At 42.8% G+C, this 26592-nt stretch overlaps 1 protein-coding gene across 2 annotated transcripts in view; it reads right to left on the bottom strand.

The window, feature by feature from the left end:
• Positions 1-26592, bottom strand: part of LOC126266787 (b(0,+)-type amino acid transporter 1-like) — a 402063-nt gene that overhangs the window by 212309 nt on the left and 163162 nt on the right. The window lies entirely within an intron of this gene.

The following is a 26592-nucleotide window of genomic DNA, read 5'->3' as shown; positions in this document are numbered from 1 at the left end:
AGTCTTGCCGCCGAGCATGCGATACTGATGTCATCGCTCACCCTACCGACAACCCACTCTTCTACATCTACATTTATACTCCGCAAGCCACCCAACGGTGTGTGGCGGAGGGCACTTTACGTGCCACTATCATTACCTCCCTTTCCTGTTCCATTCGCGTATGGTTCGAGGGAAGAACGACTGCCGGAAAGCCTCCGTGCGCGCTCGAATCTCTCTAATTTTACGTTAGTGATCTCCTCGGGAGATACAAGTATGGGGAAGCAATATATTCGATACCTCATCGACAAACGCACCCTCTTAAAACCTGGCGAGCAAGCTACACCGCGATGCAGAGCGCCTCTCTTGCAGAGTCTGCCACTTGAGTTTGCTAAAAATCTCCGTAACGCTGTCACGCTTACCAAATAACCCTGTGACGAAACGCGCCGCTCTTCTTTGGACGTCCTCTATCTCCTCCGTCAACCCGATCGAGTACGGATGCCACATTGATGAGCAATACTCAAGTATAGGTCGAACGAGTGTTTTGCAAGCCACCTCCTTTGTTGATAGACTACATTTTCCAAGGACTCTCCCAATGAATCTCGACCTGGTACCCGCCTTACCAACAATAAATTTTATGTGATCATTCCACTTCAAATCTTTCCGCACGCATACTCCCAGATATTTTACAGAAGTAACTGCTACCAGTGTTTGTTCCGCTATCATATAATCATACAATAAAGGATCCTTCTTTCTATGTATTCGCAATACATTACATTTATCTATGTTAAGGGTCAGTTTCCACTCCCTGCACCAAGTGTCTATCCGCTGCAGATCTTCCTGCATTTCGCTACAATTTTCTAATGCTGCAACTTCTCTGTATACTACAGCATCATCCGCGAAAAGCCGCATGGAACTTCCGACACTTTCTACTAGGTCATATAGTGAAAAGTAATGCTCCCATAACACTCCCCTGTGGCTCGCCAGAGGTTACCTTGACGTCTGTAGACGTCTCTCCATTGGTAACAACATGCCGTGTTCTGTTTGCTAAAAACTCTTCAATCCAGCCACACAGCTCGTCTGATATTCCTTAGGCTCTTACTTTGTTTATCAGGTGACAGTACGGAACTGTATCGAACGCCTTCCGGAAGTCAAGGAAAATAGCATCTACCTAGGAGCCTGTATCTAAAATTTTCTGGGTCTCATGAACAAATAAAGCGAGTTGAGTCTCACACGATCGCTGTTTCCGGAATTCATGTTGATTCCTACAGAGTAGATTCTGGGTTTCCAAAAACGACATAATACGCGAGCAAAAAACGTTCTAAAATTCTACAACAGATCGACGTCAGAGAAATAGATCTATAGTTTCCCGCATGTGCTCGACGACCCTTCTTAAAGACTGGGACTACCTGTGCTATTTTCCAATCTCTTGGAACCTTCCGTTCCTCTAGAGACTTGCGGTACACGGCTGTTAGAAGGGGGCAAGTTCTTTCGCGTACTTCACGTGTCCACAAGTTGTATTTCCTCAGAAAAAAACACAAAGCTTAAGAACTATGACTACTGAACGTGTGGAATCTTTGGATTCACTTCTCCTTCGACTGTACAGAGAGCGTCAATTACATTCTTCACCTGAAACGTGTCCAGAACAGGTAAAAATTTCGGGGAAACGTTTTCCGACCAAACATGTTTAGTATTTAAAAGCTCTGGCAGATTAAGCTTATGGTTGGAAGTCGACAGTGATCTTTGCATAGCTTATGGGGTATAGGAAAACCATGAATATCAAAATCACGATGACCTCACAGGAATCTTAAGGCAGTTACTTCTGAATTCCATTCATGTCCCTTCACCTGCATTTACATGCAAACTCCCCAAGTCCCCATGTTGTGCGCAACGGTGTGTACCTTGTTCCACTGTTTCTTTCCTGCTCCCCTTCCAAACAGAGCGAATGAAAAAGTACTATTTATGCTCTTCGTATGAGCCCTAATTTCTATTCTCTTTTCTTCTTGGTCCTTACGCGAAAAACGGCAATAGAATTGTACAGCAAACAGCCATAAATTCCGGTTCTCTAAATTTTCACAGTAGTGTTTCACGAAAAGAACACTGTCTTTGCTCCAGGTATTCTCACTTGAGTTCACGAAGCATCTCCGTAATACTCCCGTGTTCATCAAACCTTCAGGTAACAAATCTAGCAGCACGCCTCTGAACTACTTCGATATCTTCATTTAATCCGATCTGGAGGGGGTCCTAGACACTCTTAGCAGTACTTAAAAATTAATTCTGTCTGCGCATTCCTGGTAGTCAGATGTATTACGAGGGTAATCCCAAAAGTAAGGTCTCCTACTTTTTGTAAGTACACAAGTCTGTTTGTGTAGCAGTTAATCACACTGTTATGAAGAGTGCTTCACGCGCTGTGTAAACATGCGCACGCCGCGCTGAGGCGCTCACTCTTGGCTTGGCAACCGTTGAGAACGAAGTTCCCGTTGGATGTTACCGCCAAGTGCGAATTGTGCCCAGTTATTCGGTTTTCGAACGCAAAGGGTGCTGCGCCGATTGAAATCCATCGCCAATTGACGGAAGTCTTCCGAAGTAAGAGTGATTTCAGGTGTGCCGCAGGGGAGTGTCATAGGACCGTTGCTATTCACAACATACATAAATGACCTGGTGGATGACATCGGAAGTTCACCGAGGCTTTTTGCAGATGATGCTGTGGTGTATCGAGAGGTTGCAACAATGGAAAATTGTACTGAAATGCAGGAGGATCTGCAGCGAATTGACACATGGTGCTCGGAATGGCAATTGAATCTCAATGTAGACAAGTGTAATGTGATGCGAATACATAGAAAGATAGGTCACTTATCATTTAGCTACAAAATAGCAGGACAGCAACTGGAAGCAGTTAATTCCATAAATTATCTGGGAGTACGCATTAGGAGTGATTTAAAATGGAATGATCATATAAAGTTGATCGTCGGTAAAGCAGATGCCAGACTGAGATTCATTGGAAGAATCCTAAGGAAACGCAATCCGACAACAAAGGAAATAGGTTACAGTACGCTTGTTCGCCCACTGCTTGAATACTGCTCAGCAGTGTGGGATCCGCACCAGATAGGGTTGATAGAAGAGATTGAGAAGATCCAACGGAGAGCAGCGCGCTTCGTTACAGGATCATTTAGTAATCGCGAAAGCGTTACGGAGATGATAGATAAACTCCAGTGCAAGACTCTGGAGGAGAGACGCTCAGTAGCTCGGTACGGGCTTTTTTTAATGTTTCGAGGACACACCTTCACCGAGGAGTCAAGCAGTATATTGCTCCCTCCTACGTATATCTCGCGAAGAGACCATGAGGATAAAATCAGAGATATTAGAGCCCACACAGAAGCATACCGACAATCCTTCTTTCCACGTACAATACGAGACTGGAATAGAAGGGAGAACCGACAGAGGTATTCAGGGTACCTTCCGTCACACACAGTCAGGTGGCTTGCGGAGTATGGATGTAGATGTAGAAGTGTAAGGTGAGTCGTGCATGGATGTCAAAAATGTTCGTAATTGGTGTAGAGAGCGTGCAGCTGGTCGGACCGAAATTCACGACGAACAAAGGAGCGGGAGACCGTCAATTTCTGAAGAGACAGAGTTGAAGGTTGAGCAAAGCATGCGTGAAGATCGGCGGACCACCCTGGATGATCTCTGTACGTTGGTTCCTGAGGTTTCCCGAAGCACCGCTCACAGAATTTTAAAGGAAACATTGAACTACCGAAAGGTGTGCGCAAGATGGGTGCCACGCATGATGACTGAGGACCATATGCATCGAGTTGATGCTTCCCGCTCATCTCTTCACCGTCTTGCAGCCGAACAGGACAATTTTCTGGTCTCAGTTGACGCGTGACGAAACCTGGGCATACATCTTTACACCTGAGACCCAGCAACAATCACGCCAGTTCATAACTTTCTGAACAGTATGGCTGCGAGCTGGTATGACATGGGCATACAAAAACTGCCACAGCGTCTACAAAAATGCATCGACAGAAATGGTGATTATGTCAAAAAATAGCTAAATGTTTAAGCTGTGAACTGATGTAAACGACTGTAGAAATAAACAGGTCTATGTACTTATAAAAAATAGGAGACCTTACTTTTGGGATTACCCTCGCAGATACAGGTTCACTACCCAATAGCGCCACATGAAAATGCGTGCCGGACCGTGACTGGAACACGGATTTCCCGCTTATCGCAAGCGGTCGCCTTCACTTCTCCGGATATTCGTGAACGCTCCCCAGACAGGCCTAAACTGCTGCGTGTCACACTGTCTACATCCTTTTATCGTAGTCCACGGATAGCCGAAGTGATTAAGGCGACCGCTCTGAATATGCGGGAAATGCAGGTTTTCCTACTGTTCGCATTAAGTTACATTTTTTCTACATTGAGAGCAAACTACTATTTATCACTCCAAATATAAATTCAGTCTAAGTCACCCCGTGTCCTCCTACAACGACGGAGCCTTCTCGTACACTACAGCAGCGGCAGCAAACAGTCGCAGATTGCTCCCAATCTTATCAGTTAGACCATTTAAGTATACACAAAACAATAACGGTCCATGACATTTCCCTGGGGCTATTGCTGACGATACCTTTGTCTCTGATGAACGTAGCCGTGCAGGGAAACGTATTGGGTTCTATTACTAAGGAAGTCTTCGAGTCACGTATCTGGGAACCATTCGCTACGTATGCTCGGACCTTCGTTCTTACGGCTGAAGAAATTGCACTCAGCGAAGATCGAAATCCACCACATGACAGATCTCCCTAATATAAGCAAATAAGATATACTCAGATTTTATTATACAGGGTGTTACAAAAAGGTACGGCCAAACTTTTAGGAAACATTCCTCACACACAAAGAAAGAAAATATGTTATGTGCACATGTGTCCGGAAACGCTTACTTTCCATGTAAACACTTTGTTACAGGAAATGTTCAAAATGTCCTCCGTTAGCGAGGATACATGCATCCACCCTCCGTCGCATGGAATCCCTGATGCGCTGATGCAGCCCTGGAGAATGGCGTATTGTATCACAGCCGTCCACAATACGAGCACGAAGAGTCTCTACATTTGGTACCGGGGTTGCGTAGACAAGAGCTTCCAAATGCCCCCATAAATGAAATTCAAGAGGGTTGAGGTCAGGAGAGCGTGGAGGCCATGGATCTGGTCCGCCTCTACCAATCCATCGGTCTCCGAATCTGTTGTTGAGAAGCGTACGAACACTTCGACTGAAATGTGCAGGAGCTCCATCGTGCATGAACCACATGTTGTGTCGTACTTGTAAAGGCACATGTTCTAGCAGCACAGGTAGAGTATCCCGTATGAAATCATGATAACGTGCTCCATTGAGTGTAGGTGGAGGAACATGGGGCCCAATCAAGACATCACCAACAATGCCTGCCCAAACCTTCACAGAAAATCTGTGCTGATGACGTGATTGCACAACTGCGTGCGGGTTCTTGGTCAGCCCACACATGTTCATTGTGAAAATTTACAATTTGATCACGTTGGAACGAAGCCTCATCCGTAAAGGGAACATTTGAACTGAAATGAGGATTGACACATTGTTGGATGAATCATTCGCAGAAGTGTACCCGTGGAGGCCAATCAGCTGCTGATAGTGCCTGCACACGCTGTACACGGTACGGAAACAACTGGTTCTCCATTCAATGACGTGGTCAACGTTACCCTGTACAGCAGCAACTTCTCTGAGGCTGACATTAGGGTTATCGTCAACTGCACGAAGAATTGCCTCGTCCATTGCAGGTGACCTCGTCGTTCTAGGTATTCCCCAGTCGCGAGTCATAGGCTGAAATGTTCCGTGCTCCCTAAGACGCCGATCAATTGCTTCGAACGTCTTCCTGTCGGGACACCTTCGTTCTGGAAATCTGTCTCGATACAAACGTACCGCGCCACGGCTATTGCCCCGTGCTAATCCATACATCAAATGGGCATCTGCCAACTCCGCATTTGTAAACATTGCACTGACTGCAAAACCACGTTCGTGATGAACACTAACCTGTTGATGCTACTTACTGATGTGCTTGATGCTAGTACTGTAGAGCAATGAGTCGCATGTCAACACAAGCACCGAAGTCAACATTACCTTCCTTCAATTGGGTCAACTGGTGGTGAATCGAGGAAGTACAGGACATACTGACGAAACTAAAGTGAGCTCTAACACGGAAATTAAGCGTTTCCGGACACATGTCCACATAACATCTTTTCTTTATTTGTGTGTGAGGAATGTTTCCTGAAAGTTTGGCCGTACCTTTTTGTAACACCCTGTATTACCTGCTCAATTACAAATTCATTAAACCAAGTCCAAAAAATTACCATAAACCCGCAGTATGTCCTAAAAACGACCGTAGTCATTAGATTCTGAAAACATGCATAGTCGTTATGCCATATGCCATAAGTTCAGCTAAAATGGAAGTCACCTCAATAATGTAATAATTTTGTGATTAACGCCATAGAGGAAACAGTCGTGCAATAACAGTCATTCAGATAACTAAAAACAATAATTGTGTTACAAAGTATGCCTAAAGAGGCCAGTGCTATGTCTGTGACCGCACGGCAACCGTTACTACATGACAACTACCGAGAAAGCTTCTAGTATACTTCGGGAATATGGACTTTGCCATTACCTGGTGTTGCGTATGTGCGGGTAGGTTACAATGTTTTCGCTGGATTACACAATGCACTTGAAAAGCTACACGTATTGGGCAGAGTGTCAATTACCTTACGCGTTTATTCTTGGAATACTTTGTCGGGAAGGCAAGAACCATTCACCGATTCGTGTTAGGAGTCAGCTGTCGAGGAAGCTCGCTACAGATAAGAGAAGTTATCTATCATCGTATTACAGAATACATCGCAAAATATACATATTGAAGTACTTAGCTAGTATCTGTATTGCCACATGTGGCGTCGAAGAACCTATTTTCACTAGAGAGAATTAGCTGATAAGCAGGTGTAATTCTCTCACAATGCCTTATCAGATGGTATTCAGCAACCACTGTACAAATACCCGTGACGTTTATCTCTCCGGTAGAAACAAGTGTTAGAATTTAAATAAGCGTCATTATTCTTGTGTGTAAAATACATGCTTAAAGAAATCACGATTTGTAAGAGAAAGACAATCGATGCCTTGAGAAGTCCAGAAATCTGTTAAACTGCCTATTTCACGAAAACGCATAATAATGAGACAAATTGCGCAGACTCACTCCAAGTAGAATTACGTGTGCACACCCACTGGCATACCGTCTGCTGTATAACATTGCCCAGGCCGTGTGGTATTTCTATAAGCTCTTTTGTTACCATCCTCATTTGGACCTGATGACAGACTGTCTCTGAGGAATTTCTGATACAGTGTACTTCAGCACGACGCCCACGAACTATGAGGAATGTACCTCAATATTTGACACCCCAGTCCTGCATGTATACCCACGTGTAATGCCAGTCGTTCCTGTGGTGTCTTTAGAATCCAATGAAGAGGTTGTAGGGCAGCTCTAGATGGGTGTTTGTGGCCCTCCTAGTGTGATAATTCAGATCCGGAATGTAGTACGTTGACTTAAAAATGGACGAAGTCTAACTGTAAGTCGATGTTGGCATGAGGAACACAGACGTTCGAAAAACTTTTAACTTGTCCAGGAATGAACATTTGAGAAAATGTGTGTTAGTGAGTAATTGTAACACTGCACAGGCCGGGATATGGCAGCCCTTGTCTCGCAGTGCAGTGCGGTGTAATTTGATGTGCTCCCAGGCGGCCGGACAGCGCAGCCCCTGCGACACCCAGAACGCTCAATATTTTAATATTTCCGGTTGACGCCAGAGTGAATGTGTGAGGCCTTATGCAGTAATCACACACCTGTCATCTGTTTTTATCAAATGTTTCGCTGCAAACATTAAATAACCTCTTGCCACTACATCCATTTCCGCAAGTGCACTTGAATGGCATGAAAAGTAATTCGGTCTTTCTTTAAAAAAGAAGTTCACAGAGTATCGAGATTAGAAGAAGAAATAAGTACACAGAAAAATGCTGTCACTTTTGTGTGCCATCATTTGCCGAAAACGTCTTTCCAATACCTTTAACATATCACGAAATGCGAGGGTCACTCCAAAAGAAATGCACACTATTTTTTTTAATCCATCTTTTATTCTACATGTTTGAAAGTTTTATAGTGTGTAGATACATCCTTCAGGAACAATATTTTCATTTTACCACACAATTTCCATCCCTCTCAACTGCCTTATGCCATCTTGGAACCAGCGCCTGTATACCCGCACAGTAAAATACTAGACCAACCTGTTGGAGCCACTGTTTGGCAGCGTGACAAGGGAGTCATCATCTTCAAACCTTGTTCCACGAAGAGTGTGTTTCACTTTCTCAAAGAGATGATAGTCAGATGAAGCCAGGTCAGGACTGTAAATCGGGTGTTTCAGTGTTGTCCATCTGAGTTTTGTGGTCGCTTCCACGGTTTTTTGACTGACATGTGGCCGTGCATTGTTGTGCAACATCAAAACATCCTTCTTTTGCCGATGTGGTCGAACACGATTCAGTCGACCTTGAAGTTTCTTCTTGTCGTCACATATGCATCAGAATTTATAGTGGTTCCACTTGGTATGATGTCCACAAGCAGGAGTTCTTCGGAATCGAAAAACACCGTAGTCATAACTTTTCCAGCAGAAGGTGTGGTTATGAATTTTTTTTCTTGGGTGATTTTGCATGATGCCACTCCACTGATTGCCTCTTCCTCTCTGGTGAAAAATTATGTGGCCATGTTTCATCACCTGTCACAATTCTTCCAAGAAATTCATCTCCACCATTCTCGTACTGTTCCAAAAGTTCGCTGCATACCGTTTTTCTTGTTTCTTTGTGAGCCACGGTCAACATCCTGGGAACCCAGCTGGCACAAACATTTTTTAACGCCAACACTTTTAGTACTATGCAAACACTTTCTTCCCCTATCCGAATGTAGCGTGACAATTCGTTCACTGTGATGCGTCTGTCAGCAGTCACCAATTCGTTAACTCTCTGCACATTGTCTGGAGTGTGTGCAATACGAGACCTGCCGCTGCGAGGACAATTCTCAGTATTGCCGTGCCCGCTTTCATCACGTAACGCGCTCGCCCTCCGACTAACTGTACTGCGATAGACAGCAGCATCTCCTTACACCTATTTCAACCTCTTGTGGATGTTTCCCACTGTCTCATTTTCACAGCACAGGAATTTTATGACAGCACGTTGCTTCTGACGAACGTCAAGTGTAGCAGCCATCTTTAAGACATGCTGTGACGGCGCCACTCACGGGAACAGCTTGAACTAAGTTTCAAAACAAGCGGGAAGGATGTATCTAAACACTGTAAAAATTACAGACATGCAGAATGAAAATTGTATTTTTACAAAAATAGTGTGCATTTCTTTTGGAGTAACCCTCGTATTGACGTAATCAGCACTACATGGAGCACCAAGTATGCTGTTGACTGTCAGTCATCTCATTCAACATGCACATCTTGTGTACGCAAATACACGCACGTGCATCAGAAGTGTTGTCGCCAAATGAAACTGCTGTGAAACAGCATCCACAGGTAGCTCATTGCAGCTCTCACTTGTTAAATATTGTATATCACTTCACCACAATGCTCTAATCATTGATATGAAACAACTGATAAACAATATTAAGTTACATCCATGTGTTTACTGTAAGAGATTTGTAGAATACCATAACTGGGATGCAGTTTCCACGTTATGGAAACGAAGTGGCTAAGGACTGGTTCAGATTTTAGTCAAGTACATAATATAATAATATGCTTTACAAAATCATTTTATTTACAGTGAACTGATACGATCATGCAGTATGTTTTCGGTTTTAAAACTATTCTCAAATGGTTATCGAATAATTTTTGTATATTTTGATGTATTTCAAACAAACCAATTTCTGATTGTTTCCGATAAAGATATGGCATTTTCGTTCAATGTTATACCAGATGTTTGCATATCAACGTTGTAAAACTGTTCAGTTTTGGCAATGCACCCCACCATGTTGATGCACGATCCTATTTTGCTCTCCAATAGTATCACTTTATTCGTATATCATCTTTATCATCTTTATCGAGACTATTGTCATTGTAGACTACAAACACCTCAGAACAAGGACTGTTCAGTTTCTTTAAAAAACGGTAAGCACCTCCTAACATGGAATGGCAACTTGCACCTATGCTTTGAAATTTACTAGAAAGAAAGAAACTTTATGATTTAAGTTCAAGTTGATGGCGAAGTCAGAGATACAGAGATATAGGAAATCGGTCGCGGTCATTCGAAGGAACAGCTGCTGCATTCGGTTAAACTAAATTAGAGAAATAAAGGAAAATGTGCATCTGAGTGGCGAGACGGGTATTTGATTTGCTGTTCTACAGAGTGCGAGCCTCTCACCACCTTGCCCTGAGTAATCTCGTAAGAGACTGGTACAAGTTCCGCATTCGTAATATTTCTACACAACATAGTTTGTCTCAACATATCATTGTCAGGTTGTTTACCACGGGCACCAACAACTACGATTACAGAATTGCTTTTGGTACCTGCAACTTCTAGGAGTATAATAGAATAACGCTCCTCTTAATATTGGCTGTTCTAGTCGTCTGTAGGGAAACCCTATTTCGCATTTATTTCTTTGACCATTTCTTCGTACATAAACTAATGGATCCCTTAAGGCCATAGGACGTACTTTCAGCACCAGTAGTAACGGGTAAACGAGAGCATGCTGTTGTATGGTATGACATAGCCTAGCTGTAGACATATCTGAGAGGAGAAACAACCCTTAGATTTATTGCAAGAAAATGACGACTCCGAAAGATTTTTTTACAGTCTTGTTTGCAGGAAAATTTAGTCTGTAACTAAAGTGAACGTTCTTTCACCATTTTAGTTAAAATAATAAAGTCCAAATAGAAACAGCTTAGAGAACTTTAAAAACGAGAGATCATGTGATTCGGGAAAAGGCCAATCGAAATGCACTTCGATTTTGCTTCGGTTTCACCATAACAATTTCAGGGAATGTTTTTCCAAAGAACTGTGCATTCTTCTTTGATTGTTGAGATAGGATCAACCTTGAGCTGTAAATCATTACGCGTCTACGGTATTACGTCTCTCTCATAACTACGATATCAAAAATCAGTACATTTCAATTTCTGTTCACTGAAGATTAAAATCACAAGGATTCACACTACGCCCATATTGGTTGACAGCAATTTGTTTTTCCATCCTCCAGTGTGTCAACACACTTAACCCATGCAGAACCTTGCTACTTAAGGTCATAGCATTAATGTCTTTTAAAAACAAACTTTCGCTCATATAAAAAGAAATATCAGTTTTATTCCCGCTCCAAAAACTGTTTTTGTACTTTATATTTCGCTCGCAGTAATGTTTGGCCTAAGAGTGAACGTTAAGTGTCGGCCGTTGTGGCCGAGCGGTTCTAGGCGTTTCGGTACGGAACCACGCGACCGCTACGGTCTCAGGTTCGAAGCATGCCTCGGGGACGGATGTGTATGATGTCCTTGGTTCAGCTAGGTTTAAGTAGTTCTAAGTCTATGGGACTGATGACCTAAGATGTTAAGTCCCATGGTGCTCAGAACCATTTGAACCATTCTGAACGTTAAGTTATAGGCGACCTCAATTCTACATTTGTAAATAAAGTACACTTGCTTGACAAATAGCAGTATTTCGCAGTCAGCGTGACCAATTAGGAAGGGGCTAAAATGTTAAAAATCAAGTGGGAAAAAATGTTATTCGGATCATTAGTTAGAACTGAAAAAATCCGGGGAATTAATCATGCTAAGTTAAAAACTAGCGTTTCCTTTTTCACAGGGGAAACAAAACATTTATTTTAAAAAAAGTCCAGAAACGTACCTGACAGTGTAAAACTTGCAATTTTTTTATTACAGTGCCAAAATCTAAATAGTTTTCCGCTCTATTATGATACACATAGTGCTCTTAGAAGATCTTCAGCTTACAGAGTTGTGCTGAAATTATGATGTAAATAGTCGTGTTTTCGTTATGTAATGTTAAAGTACCATACTTTCGCCAGACTATCGGCAGAATGCTTGCGATCATTGTTTCTGAGTTTGATCTTTAACATTACTTATGACAAGAATACCACTTATGAGTTTAGCACAACTCGATAACGTGAAGATGTTCTAAGAATAAATGTGTAATAACTCAGCTGAGGCAGTTTTCGATTAGTCATTAAAGTTTGTCAGTTGTTGTCCTTAACGTAATCAAGGTTATTTCAAAGCAACAGTTTGTGATGTTACCATTGCTGCGTCTCTATCTTTTGCAGAATAAGTATAGCCTAAGAATGAATTACTTCTGCACTCATGTTATTAGAATCTCGTGGCATGATTTCATTATTCTGATTACATAACTGTCGTCTACAAAAGCATTAATATATCAGTAGTGGCATCTTAGTCTGTTGCAGTTTCTGAAATTCATCCACCGGTAATTATACGAGGCTATTAATTAGTCAAAGAGTCATCGTAAAAAGAAAAGTAATATTCTCAGTGTAGTGAGACAAAGGGGTCTCTCCCAGGTTCTCCCCCCATCTAACAACCCTACCACAACAAAGGTCAAAATTTAATGATTGCTGTGTTGCTCACGCTGCTAAATACTGCATTTTCGGGCAACAACAGTAATTATGTGGCAGGTGTCATTAGAGCACAGTTAATAAAGTCATTTCATGTAATAATCAAAAAACTAGGCACTCATCATCTTGTGTTTCCCACGCTGGTCTCGTCGTAAAATCATGGCTCAATCGTTGAAAATCTAGGTGGTTATGATTCCAAGCTCGGATGTAAAGAGGCCTAGGTTTTATCCTGCTATATTCAAAAGTTTTGTAGATGCGCTTCACAAACCATCTTTAAGATTACACTTTTGCTGGACAATGGTGATGTAAAAAAAATAATCAGCACTACTAAATTAAGTTACACTTCCTTCTACGTGATATTGCAATAAAAGCAATTAAACACAAATCATCACTTCACAATACAAAACATACTTGAAAACATCTTTCTCACAGTCACTGTTAGAGTTCACATTTTATAATCGGACTATAATACGCGTCTTTCCAACATGACGTCCACGACTTGACTTTCTCAAGGTCCGACTCTCTAACAAGTTAACAACTAACTAATTAATAATCGCTTACGCGCCCCAAAATCAGAGTTACAAGTACATCAAAGATCATAGTAACAAAAGAAAGAATACACATAAGAATAATATCATTGCAATATAAACATATCGATGTATCACAAATGAAATCAAATCTGAATGTTGTCTCAGAAATATGTTAAGTAGTTAACAGAAACACAGTAGAATATTACTGGTATCGAGAGGTTCAGATGAGGTGCCATAATGGTTGCGTAATTCAAGGAGCATTACACCCACCACACTAGCCACTAATCACTACGTGTCCCGGACTAGCGGCAGGTGCGAACACTGTACAATGGGCAGCCTGGAAGTGCAAAGTGTCAAGACATTTTGGGTTTAGCCTCTGCTTCACCACGATGTCTCAGCTTTGCGTCCTTGCACTTAGTATGCCTTTTATTAGCAGCAATGTTTTGCTGATAAGGAAGGGACGCACTGTGATCCGAGAATACCAATTTGCGCTTCCGTCCAGCCTTCCAGTTCAAGCCCGACTCCTACCGGTTCAAAAAAAAAGAGACGCTTCCGTCTATGGGATCGGTTTCGTTGTTTGAACGCACGCACGCTTCTGTGATGGAGTTGAGGGGACGGAGAGGTTATCACCGTGAGTCATGGAGTGCTGCGATATACGGGGCACGGCTGTAGCTTCCGCCCCTGTTCCGCCTATGCTGCGTTAACAACAGATCCGCCTTCGGTTTCCTACGCAGCTGTAGTGCTAACTGAGCCTTTTAAATGTGGTCCATTCGCAGTTTTCACATCACACAGTGCGAAAAAACATTTTCCTTGCAAACGAAAGAAGGAAGAAATGGGTTTAGTGTCCTCTCAGTGTTTTTAATGTTAAGGCACTAGCTCAGCTGGACGAATTTGCGGGAGAAAAATAGGACGTAATCTTATTTGAGGAACCATGATGTCTGCCTGAAGAGAGAGTATAAAACCACGGAAACCGCTCAGCAGGACGAGTAGATAAGGATTTGAGCCCTGTTTAACCAATGCACTGAACTGCCAGAACTTTACGACAGCAACAGTTCATGGTCGCTCTAGTTATCAGTTCTGTGGCCAGCCAATAGCCTCGTATTTTTGTCAGAAACTATATTGAAATACCGATGGTAGACGCGATGATACGTTAGATATAAACAGAAGAGGAGCAACTTCAGTTATCGTGTATGATAAAGCTGCTAGAAATCTGTGATCTCTGAGCAGCATCCTCTTCCATTGGCTCACTGACGAATACTGTCGACGTTGCAATTAGAATTTTGGAAGAAGAATAGTCTGCAGAGAACACTTTCTTGTAATTTGCATTTTGCTGTTTAATAATGGCGAAGACCACACAATCGAGGCAACAACGACGTATTTTGATTACAATATCGCAGGAATTTGTTGCCAATGAAATATCTGCCCGTTAGCAAACTCATACAGTTCTTGATTCTAGTATTTTTTCCGTTTTCACGATTAGTACAGATTGTTTGATGTAGTTACTCACACGTCACAAAACACTCGTGCCCAGAAGGCAAACATGATATCTGAGGAAATATCAGCGATCGAAAGTAAATCATTTCAGAACAATAGAAGTCGCTTATTGCAATGCCATGTTAAATTATGAGCAGTTTATAAAAATTTGTCAAACAACATACCCTTACTGCTTATTCAGAAAATAACAAAACGAAACCTCTATAACAGAAAGTAAACTGTCAAATTATCACGGGGGACTACCCGTAGAGTCTGATACTGTCAGTAAAATAATCAGCTGCCGTACACACTGGTCTAGAAAGCTCACTCGAATACCGCATCAGATGCTGAGCGTATCAGTATGCTAGCTTCGGTATTTTCGCTATAGCAAACTAAATTTACATAGAAGACAAATGTTGATGGTGTTGAGACAACAGCCAGCCACAAATTTATTTGAAGTTCCTTTATTCAAATGGTACCTTTACCGGTTTCAAATCATTACAATTCATAGTCAGACAGTTTTCACGCTTTCATTAGAACATGTGGTGCGTTTTTTTTATGGATTAGTTGTCCTAAAATATAAAGGAACTTAAATTTGTGGCTAGTTACTATCTCAACATCAACAACATTTGTTTTTAAGTAACAGCCACGGTCTCCAACCATGTCATCTTACGAAAAAATTGCATTACATAGAAGAGACGAAAATGATTTACGTTCGATGCCGAATTAGAATGTCGTTCCAGAACGTTTTTCTTACAAAATGGGTTCGGTTTTATCCCATGTGTGCTACCAGCTTTCTGACAGACATTTCTGGTCGGTTACTCACACTTTGAAGTACTTCACCGGTATATCGTGGTCGATGCAACGCAAAGATCGGATACTTTCACTATCTCGCTTCGAGCCCAACTACTTCATTCATGAGCCACGTCTATTGGCCGACAGGTTATCCGCGACCACGTCGCGCGTACCTGCGATACAATGATGAAGTTCGTTTACGAAACTCTTTAACCGCTGATAACGCCGGCGTCCAGGTTCCACAGTACTTGCCGATTTCGCTGCACGAGGGTTCATGACAAACACTCTGAATCCTCGACTTCAGAGCAACTCCCACAATTTGTTACGCATCTGCAGTTCTTAGCCGATTAGCGCTTGTAGGTACATAATGCTTAGCAAATTACTGTCCCACAAACTTTCCAGTTGGTTTAGCAGCATCTACAGCTAACAACAGTGTGAAATAACTCTTATACCAATTTGACAAACACATCAACAGAAATTCGTTACATCACGGTGTAAGGTGACAGGCAAATCCAACACCTTCCATGAAAACCCTGACATGATAGGCAAATCCAGTAGTATGTCACATAGCTCCGAATAAATCGTGACATTAAATTAACCGAAGTAATACGAGTAACGAGTGAGCAAATGGAATACCACAGACTAACAGAAGAATGCCTAAATGCGTCATAACTTCCCACTGTGAGACAGACGCAGTTCCGATGGGAGAAACGAGAAAAGAAGCCGAGAGCAGAATCGTGTTAAGCTACAAGGCCCTACGATAAGGGATGGACACCCACGTCGTCAGCTAACAACCAGGACCACCCACCAGCCCATGTTAAAATCTAGAGCCCTCCAGAAGAACAGTATAGATCTTACGATACGCAAAAACTTGCGGCTGGTGTGGCCCTTTTAGTGTTGAGACTTTTTCGCGTCTGTTACGTTGCAAACTTTAAAAACATTTCCACACCACGAAAGGTATAACGTTTCTCATTGGATAGACAGACTTTCTGTAGCCGGAGCTTAAGGTTAACACTGAGACCCTGATTGGTCAGATGACAACACAGCAGATAGTTTTTTTTTAAAACCAACTTCGGTAAATTGTAGTAAGGAGGAGTTAGGGGAGAGTTGCTTCAGAGACGGCGAGGTGTGTGGAGCTGTGCTGCCCGCCGCCCCCTGACGAACACCGACAAGGTAATGAACGCACGCGATGCCGCATTTTTGAACGCAGAACTGCAGATGTCTCATCTGTTACATCCCCTTTTTACGCAATACTGGTGTCGATCGTCAATTAAATCTCATAGTATACATGTTTGCTACGTAAGTTAAAATCTGAAATGCGATGATTTTTCTGTTATACAATTACTGAGAAGCCACAGCAGCCACTGTAATTTACGACAAGTTAGATAAGTAATTAAAGATAATTGAGGGTCACTGTAGGCCATTTTGATAGTTTTCTCTTTTGTGAAACTTAATTTAAACCTAGATTATAGATGTGATATGGCATAGATCATCCTTCGATCCATTGTAGAACTTGGAAACCCACTAAGGGAATATTCGTTCACATTTTTGTTGAACACAGTTGGTTTTTACCATCCTGCATTAAAACATTTCCTTTTATCAATAGTGCAATTTACAAACGATGTTTTGTGAGTAGAATAAAATTTCCAAACTAACTGCTTTTCCGACGTTATTTTACCAGCTAACTAAAAATAGGAAAGCCTTGAACCCCTTCCACTAAATTTAGTTAGTATTAAGATTCTTTTGCAGGGAGTGCAGTGGAGCTGACGCTGAGATCATTTAGTATTTGGTTATATCATCGCTAGTCTCACTGAACTCTTCTGAATTCTACATGTCATGTGTGGTCTGGCGTCTCCTTACCAGCAACAGGCCCCAGGTTCAAACTAGTCAATTCCCTAAAATACACGCTCAGAGCGTCGTTGCGCGAAAGTGGTAGGGAGACACGATATAGAACAAACGGACACCACCATGAATGTTTAGAACTTGGATTGGTGACCGTCCGGTCTTCCTTGCGATGTTTGCAAATGGGGTGCGCTCAGCCCCTGTGAGTCAAATTGAGGAGCTACTTGATCGAGAAGTAGCGGCTCCGACCACGAAAACTGACAACGGCCGTGAGAGCGGTGTGCTGACCACATGCCACTCCATATCCATCCAGTGATGCCTGTTGGTAGAGGATCATACGGCGGTCGGTCGGTACCATTGAGTTAGACGAGGCCTGTTAGGATGGAATTTAGTTTAGTACAATGTGTAAGTCTACTAGGAGATCGTCTCCATTCTTGAATTTATTATAAGGAATCGTATTTATCAAGATTCATATACACTCCTGGAAATGGAAAAAAGAACACATTGACACCGGTGTGTCAGACCCACCATACTTGCTCCGGACACTGCGAGAGGGCTGTACAAGCAATGATCACACGCACGGCACAGCGGACACACCAGGAACCGCGGTGTTGGCCGTCGAATGGCGCTAGCTGCGAAGCATTTGTGCACCGCCGCCGTCAGTGTCAGCCAGTTTGCCGTGGCATACGGAGCTCCATCGCAGTCTAACACTGGTAGCATGCCGCGACAGCGTGAACGTGAACCGTATGTGCAGTTGACGGACTTTGAGCGATGGCGTGTAGTGGGCATGCGGGAGGCCGGGTGGACGTACCGCCGAATTGCTCAACACTTGGGGCGTGAGGTCTCCACAGTACATCGATGTTGTCGCCAGTGGTCGGCGGAAGGTGCACGTGCCCGTCGACCTGGGACCGGACCGCAGCGACGCACGGATGCACGCCAAGACCAAGACCGTAGGATCCTACGCAGTGCCGTAGGGGACCGCACCGCCACTTCCCAGCAAATTAGGGACACTGTTGCTCCTGGGGTATCGGCGAGGACCATTCGCAACCGTCTCCATGAAGCTGGGCTACGGTCCCGCACACCGTTAGGCCGTCTTCCGCTCACGCCCCAACATCGTGCAGCCCGTCTCCAGTGGTGTCGCGACAGGCGTGAATGGAGGGACGAATGGAGACGTGTCGTCTTCAGCGATGAGAGTCGCTTCTGCCTTGGTGCCAATGTTGGTCGTATGCGTGTTTGGCGCCGTGCAGATGAGCGCCACAATCAGGACTGCATACGACCGAGGCACACAGGGCCAACACCCGGCATCATGGTGTGGGGAGCGATCTCCTACACTGGCCGTACACCTCTGGTGATCGTCGAGGGGACACTGAATAGTGCACGGTACATCCAAACCGTCATCGAACCCATCGTTCTACCATTCCTAGACCGGCAAGGGAACTTGCTGTTCCAACAGGACAATGCACGTCCGCATGTATCCCGTGCCACCCGACTTTCTCTAGAAGGTGTAAGTCAACTACCCTGGCCAGCAAGATCTCCGGATCTGTCCCCCATTGAGCATGTTTGGTACTGGATGAAGCGTCGTCTCACGCGGTCTGCACGTCCAGCACGAACGCTGGTCCAACTGAGGCGCCAGGTGGAAATGGCATGGAAAGCCGTTCCACAGGACTACATCCAGCATCTCTACGATCGTCTCCATGGGAGAATAGCAGCCTGCATTGCTGCGAAAGGTGGATATACACTCTACTAGTGCCGACATTGTGCATGCTGCGTTGCCTGTGTCTATGTGCCTGTGGTTCTGTCAGTGTGATCATGTGATGTATCTGACCCCAGGAATGTGTCAATAAAGTTTCTCCTTCCTGGGACAATGAATTCACGGTGTTCTTATTTCAATTTCCAGGAGTGTAGCTTCAATAATTTGGAAAGCACTTTATGTGTTTACAAAAAAGACGTACATGAATTACAGTCTCTCAACCAGCACACTCATTGTGGGTCCACGTTTCACCGAGATTACAGTGCACCCACAGTTCGCCACTACTGTCCTCTATATGCATCGCATCAGAACAGAGGCAAGCTGTGTCGTCACTGATAGGCTTTCTGACACCAAATAGAGCTACAGGAAGTGTAAAGTTAAAGCGCTGTAGGAAGTGCCGAAAGCTGACTCCAGGAGGTAACACAGAGGAGGGCCGCGCCCCGTAATGGCGATCAAAGGAATCATCGAAGGAGGAAGCATAAGACGAGTGGCCATGCACGGCAGACAAACGGCATGCATACTTGCTAACGAGAAAGTCACGGCAGTAGGACAGTGGTAATTCAGCAGCTTCAGCATACAGACTCTCAGCTGGGATAGTGTAAAAGGCACCAATGGCCAAACGGATGACACGATGGTGGATGGTGTTGAGACGGCGAAAGAGGGACGGACGTGCAGACGCATAATCAAAGCACCCATATCCTTGTTTCGAACGGACAAGGAACCGGTACAAACGGAGGAGAGTGGTTCGATCTGCACTCCAGGAAGGAAGATTAAGGACACACAGAGGACACTTAGGGACCGCGTACAGCGGGCTGGCAGGTAAGGCACATAAGAGAACCCAAAGTTTTCTATCGAGCTAGGAATTTCGTAGTTTCCACGAACGTAAGAGTAACCGGCCCCTAGATGTAAAGAGGGTGGGAGAAACCAACTGCCCCAGCCAGAAATTCATACAAACGCTTTTGTCAGTGGAAAAACTGAAGCCAATGTCAACGCTCCAGGAGTAAGGACGGTCAAGACTTCGCTGAAGACGCCGCTCAGTGAGACAGGTCCGTGGAGGATAGCAACAGATGGCAAAATCGTCAACAAAAAGGGAGCCGGATATGCCTGGCGGGAGACAGGCCATTATAGGGTTAATGGAGATAGCAAAGAGGACGACGCTCAGGACTGAACCCTGAGACACACAGGTTTCCTGGATAAAGGTGCCCAACAAAGCAGAACCCACACGCACCTTGAAACCCTCAACGGTATCAGTCAGCCACCGAGAGATGACAAAGTATCCTGATGCTATATGGCGAGAGCCTACTTACAACGATTCGAGAACCAATATTAAGGACGCATTGTAAGGTGTCAGGCAAATCCAACACCTTACATGAAAACCCTGACATGATAAGCAAATCCAATAGTATGTCACATAGCTCCGAATAAATCGTGACATTAAATTAACCAAAGTAATACGAGTAACGAGTGAGCAAATGGAATACCACAGACTAACACAAGAATGCCTAAATGCATGTCGTACCTTCCCACCGTGAGGCAGACTCAGTTCCGAGGGGAGAAACGAGGACAGAAGCCGAGAGCAGAACCGTGTTAAGCTAGATAAGGGAGGGGCTGGGCACCCACGCCGCGAGCCTACCTGTACTACTATACAACCCGCACGTTTTAGGGCGAGGCTTTTTCGCGTCTCAGGTACGTCAAGGATCACCCCCAGCCCATGTTAAAAGCTAGAGCCCTCCAGAAAAGCAGTATAGATCTTACGATAACACAAAAAGGGCCACTACCACCCGCAAGTTTTAGCGTGAGACTTTTTCGCGTGTATGTTACATTAGGATCACTCCTCAGCCCATGTTAAAAGATAGAGCCCTCCAGAAGAACAGTATAGATCTCACGATAACGCTAAAAGGACCACACCAGCTGCAGGTTTTAGCGTGAGACTTTTTAGCGTCTCTGTTACGTTGCAAACTTTAAAAAACATTGCCCCACCACGAAAAGTATAACGTTTCTCATTGGATAGACAGAATTTTTGTAGGCGGAGCTTAAGGTTAACATTGAGACCCTGATTGGTCAGATGAAAACATAGCCAGACAGTTTTTTTTAAACTAACTTCGGTAAATTGTAGTAAGGAGAAGTTAAGAGAGTTGGTTCCGAGACGGCGAGCTGGATGGCTGCTGCGCCGGCCGCTGCCGCCCTGACGCTGCCTAAACACCGACAAGGTAATGAACGCACGCGATGCCGCATTTTTGAGCGCATTAGGCTTCACTCAGAACTGCAGAAGACTCATCTGTTACACCTCTTGTTGCGTAATACTAGTGTCGATCGTTAATTAAAACTCATGGTGTTCACATTTGCCACTTGAAGTAAAGATCTGAAACGCGATGATTTTTCTATTTTATAGTTATTGAGAAGCCACATCAGCCACTGTAATTTACGACAAGTTAGATAAGTAATTAAAGATAATTGAGGGTCACTGTAGGCCATTTTGATAGTTTTCTGTTTTGTGAAACTTGATTTAAACCTAGATTATAGATGTGATATGGCATAGATCATCCTTCGATCCATTGTAGAGCTTGGAAACCCATTCAGGGAATATTCGTTCACATTTTTGTTAAACGCAGTTGGTTTTTATCATCCTGTATTAAAACATTTCCTTTTATCAATAGTGCAATTTATAAACGATGTTTTGTGAGTGGAATAAAATTTCCAATGATAAACTTAACTGCTTTTTCGACGTTATTTTACCAGCTAACTAAAAATAGGAAAGCCTTGAACCCTTTCCCCTAAATTTAGTTAGTATTAATATTCTTTTACAGGGAGTGCAGTGGAGCTAACGCTGAGATAATTTAGTATTTGGTTATATCATCGCTAGTCTCACTGAACTCTTCTGAATTCTACATGTCATGTGTGGTCTGGCGTCTCCTTAGCAGCAACAGGTCCCAGGTTCAAACTAGTTAATTCCCTAAAAAAAACACGCTCAGAGCGTCGTTGCGCGAAAGTGGTAGGGAGACACGATATAGAACAAACAGACACCACCATGAATGTTTAGAAAATGGCGACCCTGGCAGGATGGTAAAATACCATAATTGAAGGTCGACCACATGCCTAATTAGGTCAGAAAAATATCTTGTTTAAAAATTTTGAAAAAAAAATTCCTAAAGTTATATATAGTCGAAAACAGGAGCTGCAGCGATAGATAGTAAGAAAGTATTCAAGTGATAATTCTACCAGAAACAACAGCATAATTAAGTTATGAATTTTGAAAATTGTTAGAATTAAGTTTTCTCTCAATGCAAGCGCGCAGGTGGCGGATACATCGTTGACAAGTTGGTTCTGACCCAACAAGTAAGTGAATGGATTGTCAGTCTTGGTTGTGTTAAGTCGTGTGATCAAAAAGTTTATGAAACGTGTGAGATCGTATGAGTGCATGTTGTCGCGAAGTAGGGCGTGTGAATTGCTTTTAAAACAGAAAATAAGGGATTCGGAAATATTAGCAATGGCAGATCGAGACTTTGACCGAACTGAGGTAGAGACCCAGCATGAAAATCGACAGAGAATAGAGGACATTACAAAAGACGATGCAGTATCGCGAGAAGTAGGACAGATAACGAACCATAACGAGGATAATGTACGCCAAGGCACAGAAAACCTAGGTCATCATACGACAGAGGAGCAGGAAAGTAGAGAGACAGGCGATGAGGATTCTAACTTGCGTCTTGAATACGTAGAACCCATAGTACAAGTAATCAGAGCTCCCTCACCACACAGTACAAGGAATGCGAGCAGAAATGTGTCACAGCACAGTTCAATGCAATCGGTTGCGAACCAACACTTGGGCGAAAACACAGAGCGTAGGACGTCGGAAGAAAAGGCAATAGGACCAACCAATCTGGCAGAAATATTACAACAAATTACGGAAACCATGACAAGGCAAAATAAGAACATAGCGAACCAAATTCAAATTCAGAATGCAGAAACCACGAGACAAATGCGTGAGATTAAAGAACAAAACAAAAAAAAATTCAGTTACACCTAAGTCATATTGAAGACGAGGTAAAAGAATCTCGAGAAGTGATAGGAAACTTAATAATAGGTCACAATCAATTGAGAACAGACATTGACACGGTAGAAGCGGAAGTACAAACATTGCGTAATGACATTCAGGACGAGATCAAAACATTACGTAACAACACCCAGGGAGAAGTCAAGAAATTAAAGAAACAGATAAACGAAATTACTAGACAAGCAGCAGGTACAGCGCGTGAAATTGTTGAAAAAAGTGTGGTACACAAACGTATCACAAAAGCAGCGCTGAAAAGATATGATAACCGCATAGTCAAAATGGAAGCGCAAACGAAGCGACAATTTCAGAAATTGCGAGCAGAGTTATTGCAAACCATTGAAGAGCCTAGTGAACAGGATCGAACAAGCACTGAGTCTGCAACCATGTCCGTATCTGTAACAGCACCGGAGAAACAAGAAATTAACGAAGATATTATGTATTTGAGATTCCAATCACAGGCGGAAAGTGACATACGTGAAATCAGACAGCCTGCACCGCGGGTACGCGAAAGTTACAGTGGACAATATCCAATGGATCTACCACAACAGGAAAGAACGACGAGAGAAATGATCAGAAACAAAAGTGGCGAAGAATCGCGAATTTCATATGGAACTATGACGAAGTACGACTACGATCATTTCCTCATAGTCAGAAAATTTCAACACTTTCGAGAAGGAAATTCATTACATCCTCGAACTTTTATTGATCAATTCTGAGTAGGATTACCAGAACACTGGACGCTAGCACACAAATTAGACTTTATATGTGCACACATGTCAGGAACAGTCTCAGAAATCATGCAAAATGTTGCAGCGACATGCCGATCGTACGAAGATTTCAGAGAGAAGTTTCTCTCACGATATTGGTCAAGGGAAGCACAGAACAGAGTGAAGTACGGATTATTACAGAACCCATATTTCGAAAATTCAGGAGAGAAGAGTCCCGTGAAATTTTTCGAAGCAATGGCAAACAAAAATCAATTCTTAGATGTACCATACAGTGACGGAGAGTTGATTAAATTATGCACGATGAAGCTACCATTGAAATACCAGCAATCATCAGTAGGTCGCGGAGGCAATGACGTCGAAGCATTTAAAGGTATTCTAAGGGAACTAGAGTTCATATTTTCGGAAGATGACGCAAGAAAAAGACGAAGCGCACGTGAAAACGAAAGCAAAAAGCAGTGGAATCCACAAGACACAGTACGAAGAAACAATTACGAACCACGTGATAACTTTGCACCAAGAAACCAGAATAGATTTCAACAAAGAACCGGTTATGGATTTAGAAGAGAATATGGCAATAACTATAATTCATCCAGGAACGGCAACAACTATTACAGGGGGAATAACGACAACCGAAACGGGTACTGGAGAACCAATAGACCAACAAATTATCAACAAAGAAACCACTATCAACAAGCTGAACAAGAAAAGCGAATGCAGATAGAAGAGGTTGAGGTAAGACCACCAAAACCCGAAAAACGTTCGAATTGACAACTAAGCGCCCATGCCAAAAAGAATGACGCACCGACCCAGGACAATTGCAGCACCTTGAACAGAGAAGTAAAAATCTTATCACGAGAAGAGAAGAAGGAAGAAACAAATCCGCAGGGACCAGATGAAAACGAAGACAAGAAAATAACAATATCGTGTTGGGACGAAATTAATTGGGAGAATACTGACGAGGAAGATGAATTACCAGAGGCATGCACAACGAATGTAGGACAAAAGGACGAAGTAATAAATATTGCAGAGCTATTTGAGATGGAAACCAGGGAAAGCGAATTCAATGAAGATAATGCGCAGTCGACAAAAGTTGAAAATAAGTTATGAGTGGGCACACAACCGAACGTATATAATGAAGGGAGTTATGAAGCGATAATTAGTGCATTTAGATGCGATTATGTGGAAGTAGCGACGAAGAAGAAGAAGAAAGATGAGGATGAGGAAAAAGTAGAGAATGTAGAAGAAAGCTTAAATTAAGGAAGAAATAGAGAAGAGGAATTAAAAGAGAGAGAAGTAGCAGTCGAGGCTTATCCTACAGAAAGTTCGAATACACAAGGGAAATTCCTAAAAAGACTCATGTATGATTCAGTGGAGGATTCGTTGATGCAAGAAGAAGAAGAACAGAACCAACCCTTTCAAATTCAACCAATTGTGAAGGCCATGGTAAAGCATATCCCAGTCAATATTGTAATTGATAGCGGAAGTGAACTGACTGCGATCTCAGAAAATTTATTCATGCAGTGTAATGCCAATGAGGAATTGCCAGTTCTGAAAACACGTAAGATTAAAGTAAGTCTTATTAGAAACAATGCTGCGGAAGTTACGAGACGAACAAGGTTAACTCTTTCGTGCCAAGGTCAAAAGATCGCAGCCAACTTCGTGATTATACCTAAACTAACTGTAGATTTGATTATAGGTGCAGATTTTTTAAATGAGAGACGAGCGATAATAGATATGGGGAAAGGTTGTTTAACATTAGGGAATGTCACACTTCTCTTTGAGCAAAAGCTAAAATTAGAAGAGATACCAGTTATAAACAAACAATTAAGAATGATGCGAGATAAAGAGGATGAAGAATGAGAATGGTATGCACAAAAGGGGGAATCGCCTCAACTCATGTTAGAAGTCCATAAAGAAATCGACGAAAAATTGCAAGAAGTTCGAGGTATTTCGGAACACAGTAAAAGAGAATTAGAGGGTATTTTACGAGGTAAAGCAGAGGTATATTTACCTATGACTGGCAGTATTAAGCACTTTCAGTACAAGTTTGAAGTGAAACAGCACAAACCATTTAGAGTGCCACCCTATACAATCCCATTAAGCTACAGGAATAAAGTATTCCAGGAGATATCCAAAATGTTAGATGACGATATTATTGAACCAGTATCTCCACATATAACAGCCCGCTCCATATTGTACAAAAACGAGATGGGAGCATGAGGTTAGTGCTTGATTCCAGACAGATCAACACAATCATAATCACTGAGACAGATCGCCCAGAAAAATTAGAGGAATTTACACAAAACTTCCACGGTGCTAAGATATTTTCATCAATTGATTTACGGAGTAGTTTCTGGCAGATAGAATTGGCCCCAGAATGTAGAAAATTTACAGCATTTATCGTATTCGGTAGATGTTACCAGTTTAAACGATTGCCATTTGGTTTAAACATATCATCAGCAGCATTTATTAGGGGATTTAATACTATACTCAGTCCTGAAATTTTACAAAAAATTACTTGTTATGTGATTATAGCAGAACCCTCTTGGGAACATCACAACGACACATTAAATAAGTTTTTACAGATCATGAAAGAGCATGGGGTCACAGTAAATATAACAAAATCCAAATCTGGAAGGCGAGAGGTCAAATTTCTAGGACACACAATTTCCGAAAAAGGGGTAATGCCTGACCCAGAAAAACTAATGGCAATCAAAGAATTCTGTACTCCATATAATAAGAAAACTCTCAGAGGATTTCTAGGTCTCACCGGA

Source organism: Schistocerca gregaria, chromosome 4 (assembly GCF_023897955.1).
Source record: "Schistocerca gregaria isolate iqSchGreg1 chromosome 4, iqSchGreg1.2, whole genome shotgun sequence".
Taxonomy (NCBI): Eukaryota; Metazoa; Arthropoda; class Insecta; order Orthoptera; family Acrididae; genus Schistocerca; species Schistocerca gregaria.
This window is presented reverse-complemented; position numbering and strand designations above follow the sequence as displayed.